A 9,979-nucleotide genomic window follows, 5' to 3' on the forward strand; every position below is an offset into this window, starting at 1 on the left:
TCTCCCTCTCCCTCTCCCTCTCCCTCTCCCTCTCCCTCTCCCTCTCCCTCTCCCTCTCCCTCTCCCTCTCCCTCTCCCTCTCCCTCTCCCTCTCCCTCTCCCTCTCCCTCTCCCTCTCCCTCTCCCTCTCCCTCTCCCTCTCCCTCTCCCTCTCCCTCTCCCTCTCCCTCTCCCTCTCCCTCTCTGAAACCAATAAAATAAAAAAAAAAAGATAAAACATCTTAAAAAAAACAAAAACCCAAAAACAAATAGCAGAGAATTCTTGATGAAAAAATAAAATCTCTCCAAATTAAAAACAACCACCAAAACTTTCGTCTTCCCAACTTGGATTTATTTATCATAATTTGAGGGCTTTACAAACTCAGAGACCTAAAGTAACCACATAGGATGGTCTGAACATAAAAATTCCTAACTAAAAGTGGGTCACGGCAGGTACTCATGTCCTAGGCCTGTAGCTTCCTTGACAAAGGTCAATCTTTACCTTAAGTGAGCCTGTCTATTGTCTCTTTTTTTTTTTTTTTATATAAGATAACATATCTTTAAAATGTCAGAGTAATCTTTTCCACCTATCCCCACCAGAGCACAAACCACAAAACCCAGTTACTGTTATCTTGTTCCCCACATACCATCTCTATGTTATAAATATTAATTATTAACTATCTTATATCCACAAATGTAAAAGAACTATGCATGTATCATAGAAATGTACACTTGAAACCTATATGATCCTATTAAGCAGTTACCCCAATAAATTTAGCTTTTTTAAAAAGTATGTCTCTGTTTTACTTTTTTATTTTTAATTTATCTTTATTGTTGAGAATATTATAGGTGTCCCATTCCCCCCCCCCATTGACCCCCCTCCACCTCCCTCCCACCCCCTCCCCAGGCCTTCACCTCATTATTGTCTGTGTCCATGGGTTATGCATATATGCATAGAACTCCTTTGGTTAATCTCTTCCCACCCTTCACCCCCCTTTCCTCTTTCCTCTGAAATATGACCATCTGTTGCATGCTTCAGTGTCTCTGGATCTATTTAGTTTGTCAGATTCTTTTGTTTATTAGCTTCTTCTTAAAGAAGACCCTTTAACATTTCATGTTGTACTGGTTTGGTGGTGATGAACTCTACTTTAGCTTTTCCTTGTCTGAGAAGTTCTTTATCTGACCTTCAGTTCTGAATGATAGCTTTGCTGGGTACGGTAATCCTGGTTGTAGGTTCTTGCTTTTTATCACTTTGAATATTTCTTGCCACTCCCTTCTGGCCTGCAAGGTTTCTGTTGAGAAATCAGCTGACAGTCATATGGGTGCTCCTTTTAGGTAACTAACTGCTTTTCTGTTGCTGCTTTAAGATTCTCTCTTTGTCTTTAACCTTTGGCATTTTAATTATGATGTGTCTTGCTGTGGGCCTCTTTGGGTTCCTCTTGTTTGGGACTCTCTGTGCTTCCTGGACTTATAAGTCTATTTCTTTCCCCAGTAGGGGAAGTTTTTTGTCATTATTTTTTCAAATAGGTTTTCAGTTTCTTGCTGTCTTTCTTCTCCTTCTGGTACCCCAGTTATGCAAATGTTGGGCCTCTTGAGGTTGTCCCAGAGACTCCTTACATATTCTTCATATTTGTGGATTCTTTTTTCTTGTTGCTCTTCTGGTTGGGTGTTTTTTGTTTCCTCATGTTCCAAATTGCTGATTTGATTCTCAGCATCCTCTACTGTTGATTCCCTGTAAATTATTCTTCACTTCAGTTCATGTAGCCTTCATTTCTGATTGGTACTTTATTATGTCATCGATGATCTTACTAGTTTCCTTAATAGTCTTACTAATATCCTTGAGCATCCTTATAACCATTATTCTGAACTCTGTATCTAGTAGCTTGCTTGGCTCTGTTTCATTTAGTTTCTTTTCTGGATATTTCTTCTGTTCTTTTGTGTGTGACATGTTTCTTTGCCTCCACATTTTGGCTGCTTCCAGGTGTTTGTTTCTATGTATTAGGAAGAGCTGCTATGTCTCCTGGAATTTGTAGAGTGGCTTTGTGTAATAGGTGTCCTGTAGGGTCCATTGGCTCAGCTTCCCCAGTCACCTGAGCTGGGCCTTTAAGGTGCTCCCCTGTGTGGGCTGTGTGCACTGTCCTCTTGTAGTTGAGCCTTAGTTGCTGTTGGTGTTACTGAGAGGTATTAACTCCCAGGCCAATCAGCTGTGAGGACCAGTTGCAACTACAGCCAAAGAGCTGCTGTGCTGGAGACATACCTATGAAGCAGGATTTACCTCAGTGGAGCTTTGGTGTTCACCAAGTGTGCCCCTTGAGTGTTTCACTCATGGATGTGGTAGGGTTGTAATCCAGCATGGTCGAGTCTGACCACCAGGTGCACTGTCTCTGGGGCCTTCCGGGAAGTGAAAAGTCAGCCTCTGCCTATACCTTGCCCAGGGCCACCCAGCATGAGCTACACAGCAAACCATAGTTGGCTGCTACTTATGCTGGGCTTGGAGATGTCCAGGAGAGGCCACACTATGAACCAATGCAGGCTGCCACTAGTGCCAGGCCTGGGGCCACTTATCACGCCATATGGAGCACACTGCTGCTTGTTTGAGAGATTTTAGAAAGTCTTAAGCATGGGGCCAGAGAGGCCACTTGCATAGAAAAGCCACTGGAAATGGCTTGGATGAGCTTGCAAGTAGGGAGGGACAGGGTGTCCAAGAATTACCAGGGTGGAGCCAAAGGTATGAGCCAGGTGCTGGAGATTCAAATATGGCGCCTGCCTGGTTCCTTTCAAGCTGCTGCTCAGCGCTGGAGCTCAGAGGGAGCACATCTGAGTGAGTCCTTGCACTGGCCCTTTAAAAGGAACTGCCTAGGACTCCTGCAGCCTCAGAGCCACTCAGCCACAATCCCCTCTGGTTTTCACAGCCGGAAGTTGTGCGACTTCTCTTTTCAGCCCTGGAACCCTCGTCTGGGGGCCTGTTGTGGGGCTGGGATCCTTCAAGCCTCTGGGAAACCTCCACCACCAAGATACCCCTCCCAGGTTTAAACCGTGGCACTGGGTGTGGGACCACGTCTGTGTCTCTGTGATTCAGCCCCGACCTTCCCACGTCTCCACTGCTCCTACTGGTCTCATTGCTTATTCAGTTTTCTGGTTGTAGTACTTCTGTTCAACTAGATTTCAGGAGGTTCTGAGTGATAGTTCTGTATTTTAGTTGTAATTTTGATGTGGTTGTGGGAGGAGGCGGGTACCATGGTTACCTACACTGCCATCTTGTCTCTACTCTGTTTTACTTTTTATCCAATCTCAGAGATTTCCTCACTTTGCTTTCTCCTGCCCTCTTAATCTACCACCAATGAATTTCATGTAACCCTTTTTTGTCTCCTCTGATTCTAATAAAATATGCTGCAAAACTGCCATTCTTTGGAGCATTGCCTCAATCCATTCAGATTTTGTTTCCTGGCATTTTTCATCATTTTGGCCCAAATAAACTCTTACAAAACTTTTTTTTAAAAAGAATATAGATTTCTGCATTTTGAATATTCTTCAGAATTTGTCTTGTAGGGGAATAACATTTTTTCTTCTATGTTATTCTGGGTGGTCTAATCAAATTGACATAGGACAGGTTAACAAGAGAAAAACAAAAGTTTAATAACATGTATACCTCCTGTATATATGGGAGAGACCCAGGGAAACGAATTCCCCCAAGTGGCCCACACCACCACCTTACATACCATCTTCAGCTAAGGGCTGAAGAAAGATGTTGGGGTGGGGAGTCAGTTATGGGAGGCTACCAGGAAAAGCACAGTGAACAAGGGTAATGTTGTTATGCAGATTGTTTGCCTTCTCTGTTTTATATTTAATTTAATATTTAAGATTGAGGTTTAAGATTAAGATTTAAGATTGCTTTCTCCATTGAGAAGAGTTTTTAGAGATTCAGAGTTATCCTCTTTCTGAGACAGAAAGGGAAACACACAATTGTAGATTTCCTTTACAAGTGTAAATATCTCTTACAAAATGATAACTCCTTCTCAGAGCTTTTTCTGTGTCTGCAGTTTTTTAAAAAAAAATCAGCTTAAAATAATTATTATGGCAAAGAAACATAATTTGGGGTCATAAATTCTGCTTCCCTACAGCCTATAAATGACCTTTCAGCCTCCAAATAATATTAAACATATACTCAAATGATGAGTTTCTGCCTCAATATTTGTTTGAGCAAAGTTTGAATTCCATCAAGTTGAAAGCAGGTTAAGACCTTTTTGAAAGTGAGTTTTTTCAAGTTGACTGAGCATTTTCAGACACACAATCTTTTCAATTCTCAAGAGGCTGTAATGTGTAGAAATGGAAAACCCACCGAAGCAAGATCAATGAAGCTATTTAGTAAATAAACCTGGAGCAATAATGGAGCAAACATCATTATTACAAAAGGCAATACTGACTGTGCAATTAATTTAAGAGAAATTTTAATTCACTTCCACTTATGTTTTTCTACAAGGTTATATATTGGCTTAAGTAATGTTTAATTTTTTTCATTCAAGGTCAATTAAGTTCCCCAAAACTAAGAGTTCTGAAACTAGAATGTGCATTTTTGAATGTTTCTGGTCCCCAGTAAAATTCCTTCCAAGAGGACTTTTCTGCCCATTATGTGTCTGGTGCATGGAACAGGAACCCAAGGGTCATCACTGCTGCTGAGAAGCAACTGGAAATGGCTGAAAAATGTGGTGGGTGAAAAACCCTATGGTCGCTCTGCAAGTAGAAAATTAATGACTGGCTGGAATCAGTAGGAGCCTTTACTTCTAAATACTCATTAGTTTAAGCAGTGAGGCCTTATGATATGCAAGGTATAGAGGGGAAAGTGGACTGCCCCTCCCCATGGTCTATTTTGAAAAGAATAAGCACATTTAACTCAAAGTGGTGAATGGTTCAAATCCATCAAACCAACTATTCATCAATATCCTAGCTTCCTGAGCACTGCTTTGCATCTGTGTAAAGCCAACAACAGAGGAAATGCTTGCTATGAATCCACTATAATATTAAAATCCAGAGGGGCTGATGGCTTGGTGAAAAACACAAAATGCCTTCTCCTTTAGAAATAGTTCCACCAGCCCTGGCTGGTGTGGCTCAGTTGGTTGTATTCCTGGTCAGGGCCCATACCTAGGTTGTGGGTTCCGTCCCTGGTTGGGATGCACAGATCGATGTATCCCTCTCTCTCTCTCCTCCTCCTCCTCCTCCTCTAAAATCAATAAAAATAAAATAAAAATAATAAAATAAATAATTCCACCAAAATAATGTTCGTGTTTCAATTTTCCTACTTAGCCTGTATCAGAACATCTGACCAAAATAGGAACTTGATAAAATTGACATGGAAGCATAGATGAGACTGATGAATGTCAGAGGGATGGAGGAGGGCAGGTGGGTGGAGGGGGAGAGAGTACCCAAAGAATTTATATGCATGTATACACAACCCAAGGACATGGACAATGGTGGGGAGGAGGACTGGGGAGGGAGAAGGAAGGGGGTGGAACGGGTAATTGGGGAGAAAAAGGGACATCTGTAATACTTTAAACAATAAAAAAATTTTTAAAAAATTACTTTTGTCTGCTTTTTTCTCCCTTGGTACCACTGCTCTTCATTATTGCTGAGGTCACTCATTGAATACAGAACAGGAGCTGAAAAGCCATTTCAAATTGCTGCAGATATCCCCAGTTTAACTATGACTGGAGTGTGGAGAGTGACAAAGTTAAGTGGCAAGAGATGAAAATTTACAGAGGGAGTCAGGATGAGAATAAGGACCTCCTTGTATGTGTAACTCATGTTAAAGAGTTTAAACTTCATCCTAAGGACATAAGAAGTTATTGAGAGATTTTTATGTAAAGAATAAAAAGCTCATGTCTGTATTTACAAAATCTCTGGCTGCTTTGTGTGTTTGAACTACAAGAGGGAGTTTGGTGGTGAAAAGGCTGATTGGGAGGCTGTTGCCAAAAAATATGACGGGTGGTTTGAATTAATGAAATATCATTGAGATTGTGAGGTTGGTAAGAAGTGGATAGATTCATGACATATTCAAAATGTTGGAGTTAAGGAAGAAGAAGAAATAAAAATTAGAATTGGGTCATTTTGACAACTGGGTAGATGGTGCTGTCATTCATTGTGCTGGAATACACCAGAGGAAAATTAAGTTTGAGGAGGATCAAGAATTCTGCTTTGGGCATGCTAGATTAAGGTGCCTATGGAACAGATAAGTGGAGATGTTGATAAGGCAACTGGATTACCAGGTCTGAATCACAAGAAAATGACCAGGGATAGAGATACATATTTGAGAGTCATTAGAGCATGGATGGTAATTGTGAACTTATATATAAGATTACCCAGAGAGAACTTGTAGTCAGAGAATGAGAATGCATGGCATATTACTAATTTGTAAGGGCTTTTTATTAACATACAATGAACTGCACATATTGAAGTGTACAATTTGATAAGTTGATACGTATACACCTGTGAAACTGTATGGGAGCAGAATTTTCAACCCCAAAATATGTGGTTTTGGCATATTGATTATTTTAAGCTGGTTATTTTTTTTTTAAGAAGCAAACATGAGAGAAGCTCTGAAGACCAAGTAGAAGTTACTTTTTTGTAAGAGACATTTATATTTCTAAATGAAATCTTCATTTGTAAGGGTATCGCCCTCTGTACCAGGAAGAGAAGACTGACTCTAGAAACTTATCAATAGAGTAGGCAACTGACTTAAAATTGTATAACAGTCTTAGCCTTGTTCACTGTGCTTTTCCTGGTTTCCTACCATAACTGACTCCTCAACCCAACATCTTCTTTAGTCTTTAGCTGAAGATGGTATTTAAGGTGATGGCTTGGGCCATTTGGGGGAGTTACTCAGTTTTCCTGGCTCTCTCTCATGTATACAGGAGAGGTACATATTATTAAACTTCTGTTTCTTTCTCGTGTTTGTCTTATATCAATTTAATTCTTAGACCACGAAGAAGAACCAAGAAAGATATAGAAAAATGTTTTCCCTCCCATCAGTTGGCATAGCCATTAGGATTTAACTTTGCTGGCTGGACACTACTCACCCTGAGACAGCTGTAGCTGAAAGATCTTGGACCTTCTGACAAAAACCAGCTGAAGGTAAGAGTCTTGCCACTTCAGTCCCTCTGATCTCTGCCTGTAGAGTCCAGTGGAAGCAAGAGTGGTGAGATTTTTTTTCCTTTCTAAATTTAGATTAACAAGACAAAATATTTGTGGAACTAATTCCTCAGGCATAGCATACGTAAATGAGTACTCTGTTCTTATTGATCCTTTTTCTCCCAGAGATGGTCACTTTTTTTCTTTGTTTCTGTTTGTTGTATAGTTTTCCTTGTTCTATGTCTTGAGAGCTTGGCTTTGTGACCAGTGAGAATATTCTGTCAGTCTCCACCATCTGTAAAGTGCACTTACTGGATGCACTTTGGTGGCCAGTTGAACAGACTAGGGTTAGAGACATGAAGTCACAAGCAGCACTCTCTTTGTACAACCATTGCTGTTCTCAGGGGAATTTGTCATAAACTGTTCCAATCAATACGGGGCTGTTGATGTCTCAACCTTCATTGCTTTGTTAGTGCTGGAAAAGTCCCATTCTAGTAGTGCCTTCCCAATGTCACAGATTAGCAGATTTGTGACTGGAGGCATCTCACATTTTTGTGAGAGACTGAAGACACTGTTTGCAGTATACCATTCTTGCTGCCTATAGCAACAAAGAGCTTTTACTTTCTTCCACTATCTTTGGGAGTGAACTTTCTGGATCTTATGAGGGGTGCATTTTTTGCACCCTCTTTGGGGATACCTCTTGCATGTATTGGTGCTGGCAAGAATGGAACCAGGTGTTAGACCAGTGGGGTGAGACCAGACCTTGGTTCAGTAACCTAAGTACTTGAGTTCTGGATAGGAAAGAATTCGGAGTCAAGACTCAAACTATAAGAGGACATTTATTTGGAAAATCACAGAAGTAGAATAAGTAATCTGTGGAAGAAATGGGTTTAGGAAACAAGTTATAGAGGTAAAGGAAGGACCCTTGGAGCTTAGAAGTGAGGAAGGTAAAAGTGATGCACCTGGGGGGGGGGGGTTGGCGGGGAGAGAGAAGGGAAAGTCACAGTCATGCTCCCAGGAGGGGTCCTCTGTCCTAAGGGTTTTAAGGTTGGGGATTTTAGGGGAGGTTACAGGGGAAGATCTTAATAGAATATTCAGCAGTTTTCCAGGTGTGTCCTTTCAGGGTTGTGGTTTCCACTGATTGCTTGGTCAGCGCCAGGGCAAGGGGTCATTATCCAATGCGGCTGGTCATGAGGTCAGCTGTGGCATTGCTTGTCTGGTTCTGCTGCTTTTCTGGGCCTGAGGCTGAAATACAACTGAGCCTAGATGTTATGTCTAGGGAGAAAAAATCAGGAGGTCCAAACTGCTTGACCAGCGGTATGTTAGAGGAGGAAAGGTCACCCTGGAGATGAAGTCCCACCCTACAATTGTCCTTTGCTAGACACCCAGGACTTTTTGCCCTGGTGAAGTTGTGTACCTGGCCCATCATCTTTCCTCTGCTCAGGTTTGTCTAACTGCCTACCTCACATCCTCATATCAATGGACATTTGAGTTGTATCTAGTTATTACCTATTACAAATAAAGCTGATATGTGCAAGTTGTATGGACAGATGCTTTTATTTTTCTTAGGTAAATACCTAGGAACAGAAGGGCTGGATCCTTTGGTTAATGTGTGTTTAACTTTTTAAGTAGCTGCATAGCTGTTTTCCAAAGTGATTGTACCCTTTTACTTCTTTCCCAGCATTCTATGAAGCCTCAGTTACTCCACATTTAGAATCTGACCTAAACAGATTAGCCCTTAAAAAGGACTAGGTTCTTCTTGATAAAAGGAATTTGATACATGAGAGGGATTGAAAATGAGGGAGATTCTCTCTTGCTTATTTTGAAGATGGAGAGGGCCACATGGTAAGGACCAAGATCAGCCCCTAGGATGAGAGTAGCTCCTCTTGACAGCCAGTGAAAAAATGATGCCTTAGTCCTAACAACTTCAAGGATCTGTATTCTGACAACAAGGAGCTTAGAAGTGGATTCTGCCCCAGAGCCTCTGGAAAGAAACACAGACAATTTAATACCATGGCATAATCCTGTGAGACCCTGAGCAAAGGACCCAGGTAACCCACATTCAAACTTCTAACTTAAAGAACTGTGAACTGATAAATGGGTATTATTTTAAGCAACTAAGTATGTGGTAATTTGTTACACAGCATTTGAAAATTAATGTAAGAATTATTCTTGGCATTGTGTGACCTTTGAACGTTTTTCCCCCCATAATACCGTTGGTTAATTCTTTCCCTGGCCTCAAGTGTTTCCCTCACATGCATACATTGATCAATACTCTGTGGAAGATTCAAATAGGACCTTCTACAGATCTTTGGAGATCTATCTGTGTATTTCTCCTTTCCAACACTCTACCTTGAGAACTTCAAACTTCTTGATCTCTCTATACTCCAAGCTCTGTCTAATCAATTCAGGGAGGTGGCTAGACTGTGCCTGAGATACTTCTCCCTGTACTTCTGAAACTTTCTCCATGATGTAAACTGGGAAACAATAAAGTTCACATCATTTGTTTTCTATCTCTCAGATATCACCACCCTTTGTTGTTGATGTCCAATGTCTTGAAAACTAGTTTCACATATTTTGTTTATTTGATTTTGTTGTTCTTTCAAGACAAAAGTAAAAGATGTAACTTTTAAAGTAGTATATAGGTGCAAAATTTTTAGTTGGTATTTTTCTAATTTTGTATCTTAAAAATAAGCATCCCGCTAAACATTTTTTTTTTTTGGTTTCATGTGCATCATAATTCTTGCTATTTTCACAGTATTTAGCACAATGCCTTACATGCAGTAAGCATTCAATAAGTGCTTGCCCTGATTTTTAATTTGTTTTTTTAAAATTCACTATTTATTTGCAGCAGCCCTTCAGAAATACTGTGGATACT

Source organism: Miniopterus schreibersii, assembly GCF_964146895.1.
Source record: "Miniopterus schreibersii genome assembly, chromosome: X".
Taxonomy (NCBI): Eukaryota; Metazoa; Chordata; class Mammalia; order Chiroptera; family Miniopteridae; genus Miniopterus; species Miniopterus schreibersii.